This window comes from Equus quagga, chromosome 9, assembly GCF_021613505.1.
Source record: "Equus quagga isolate Etosha38 chromosome 9, UCLA_HA_Equagga_1.0, whole genome shotgun sequence".
Taxonomy (NCBI): domain Eukaryota; kingdom Metazoa; phylum Chordata; class Mammalia; order Perissodactyla; family Equidae; genus Equus; species Equus quagga.
Window position 1 is genome coordinate 81246603 of NC_060275.1, and position 2782 is coordinate 81249384.

Consider the following 2782-nt stretch of genomic DNA (forward strand, 5'->3'; position numbering starts at 1 on the left):
GGGGGCGGGGCCCGCCGCCTCCCACGTCCCCAGCTGCGCTAATCCACGGCCGAGAGCCGCGCGCCAGGCGAGAGCAAGCGATAGCCGAGCCGCCGCCCGCCTCCCTGTCCGACTCCTCAGCCGCCACTGCCCCCTCGTGGCCAGTGCCGCGCAGTGAGGCTCCGGGGTGAGAGCTCCGGTGCGGGTTTCTATTCAGAAAAGAATTGTCTGAGAATTTTATTAGGCTTTTAAGTTAAAAAACGTATCCTAGAAAGTAAATTAATGTTTGCATTCCTGATAAACGTTCCCACTCTGAGCGCTCACTGAATGCTCCTAGAATAACTTAACCCACGCATCTAATAAAGGATTTTCAATGAATAGTAGCGATTGCACTAAAAGGAAAAACGGGATGTCTGTGCTTGGGGCCATACGCTGATGGAGCAGCTCCCTTTCATCTCCTACCCCCTGGAGACTTTTGGCAAGAAAGGGAGGAAAATGACAAGAGCAAAGTAAGGAAGATGCTGTGTCTGATAAATTAGGAGGCTAAAGGTGGTGTGAGAAGGGAGACACTGGAGAGTTTACAATAAAGTAAGTGGGCACGCACGGCTAGCATTTTGCACGTGTCCCTTCTCCTTCCTAAGACGTGGGTAGTGCAGTGAATGAGAGCTTAGGTTTACAAGCCAGGCTGCTGGGTTCGAATCTACCTTCTGACAGTACCTAGCTTGACCTTGAGCAAGTCGCTTATGGTACCTACCTCCTAGGGTTGTTGTGAGGCTTCGATAATAATGTAATCTCTATTTACAGATAAGGAAAATGAAACTGTTTCGTTTTCAAACAGTGCCACATTAATATATGGCAAACACTCTACATGGTGAGCACAGTTTAAGTGTTTGCTGTTATTGTTATTTTGGAAAGCAAAAACTCTGCCCTCCTTCATAAAGAGAATAGGGCTCCTACAATGACAATCCCAGGGTGTATGCACCAGGAAGGGTCCTCATGTTCACACCCTACTCCTAGTCTGAGATCAGTGACCACCCCTCTCTGTGCATCTCTGTCTCACTATATTTATATTATTTTTAAGATAAGTAGATAAAAAAATCACTTTGTGAAATATTAATCAGCTCCAATCTCCCATAGTTGCCTTGTTGCACATCTTTTCCTTTAGTGTATAATTTGCTGAAAGCTTTTTCTTCTCATAATCCCCTCTTACTAAGTCTAGCCTAATTATTCCTTTGAAGACACCTCTAATTGGGATTTAGCATTCACATGTGATTAATTTCAGCCTGTCCTCTGACCCTTTTTAAGCAAATCTGGGAAACGAGCCAGAAGAGTATACAGTTATTATAAGGGCTGTGGTATTCTAAGCATCCTGCACAAAACCACCAGCCCAGAATACCAGAATTACTCCCACAGTGTTTATCCCTAATGCAAAACCTTAATTCAATTCAGCAAGCAAATTCTGAATTACAACATTTTTAGCTGAAAATTCTGGGTTAGGACAATTCTTACAGTAAGCCATAGAGGTCATTGAATTTCAATGTCAACAATTTATGTGGTCAGAAACATGAAGTCAACATTTACGAGACGTCTAGAATACAGTTTATTTTACTTATTAACTCATGAGAAGACAACCTAGAATATTTAAGAGAAATACATTTAGTTTCACTCATACTATTCATCTGGTACTTTTTAGGTTAAAGAGCTAATTAAAGTAACATGAAACTTGCAGTGCTTCAGGCTTTGAAGCAGGGAGACTGAAAGTCTATTTCAGGCGTGAAAATTCCAGTAGCTGGAGGTGATGGTGTTTACAGACGGGTTGGGCTGCTCCGTGGAAGCGGTGGTTGAGGGACTATTGGGTGTCAGAGGTTATTTGCAGCACCAGTGCACAAGCGAGGATTCAGCTTGTAGGATCCCAGTGGAAGGCCAGGCATCAGGCTTTGTACAGGACAGGTACAGGCTATCCATGGTGCCTGGCCCTATGGCATCCAAGTGACAAGAAAAGCCTACCCTTTAAGGATCTTCGATATTTAGAAAATGTGCTCAAGTCTTAGAAACATATAACTGTTCACTCAGGGAAGTAGACACAGTAATACATTTTTTGAAGATTTCTCTAGAAAATGGAGCATACTGTTCATAATTTAGTTTATGCAGTCATCATTATAACCATCAACTATTTCTATTCCATTATGCTTTTGTAAAAACAAGTCCTTATCGGGCACTAAATGGCCCCAAACAACCATGTTTTCATACTTCTTCCGTTGGTCTGAGAGGCCTTAGGTGGCCTGCCTCTCTTTCCATCCCTCACTTCCACTAGAGAGAAACCATGATGGTTTGTTTCTTATTTCCGGAACAAGTCAAGCACATTCATGCCTTGAATGTTTTTTAATATACTTTATTTTTTTAGAGCAGTTTTACGTTCATAGCAAATTTGAGCACAAAGTACAGAGATTTTCCATATACTGGCTCCCCACACACACGCGTAGCCTCCCCCACTATCAACATCCCACACCACAAAAGAGTGGTACATTTGTTACAATTGATGAACCTACATTGACAAATCATCATCATCCAAAGTTTATGTTAGGATTCACTCTTGGTGGTGTACATTCTATGGGTCTGGACAATTGTATAATGTCATGTATCTACCATTACAGTATCATACAGAATAATTTCACTGCCCTAAAACTCCTGTGTTCCACCTGTTCAGCCCTCCCTTCCCTAACCTCTGACAAAAACTGATCTTTTTACTGTCTCCATAATTTTGCCTTTTCCAGAATGTCATATAGTTGGAAGTATACAGTAT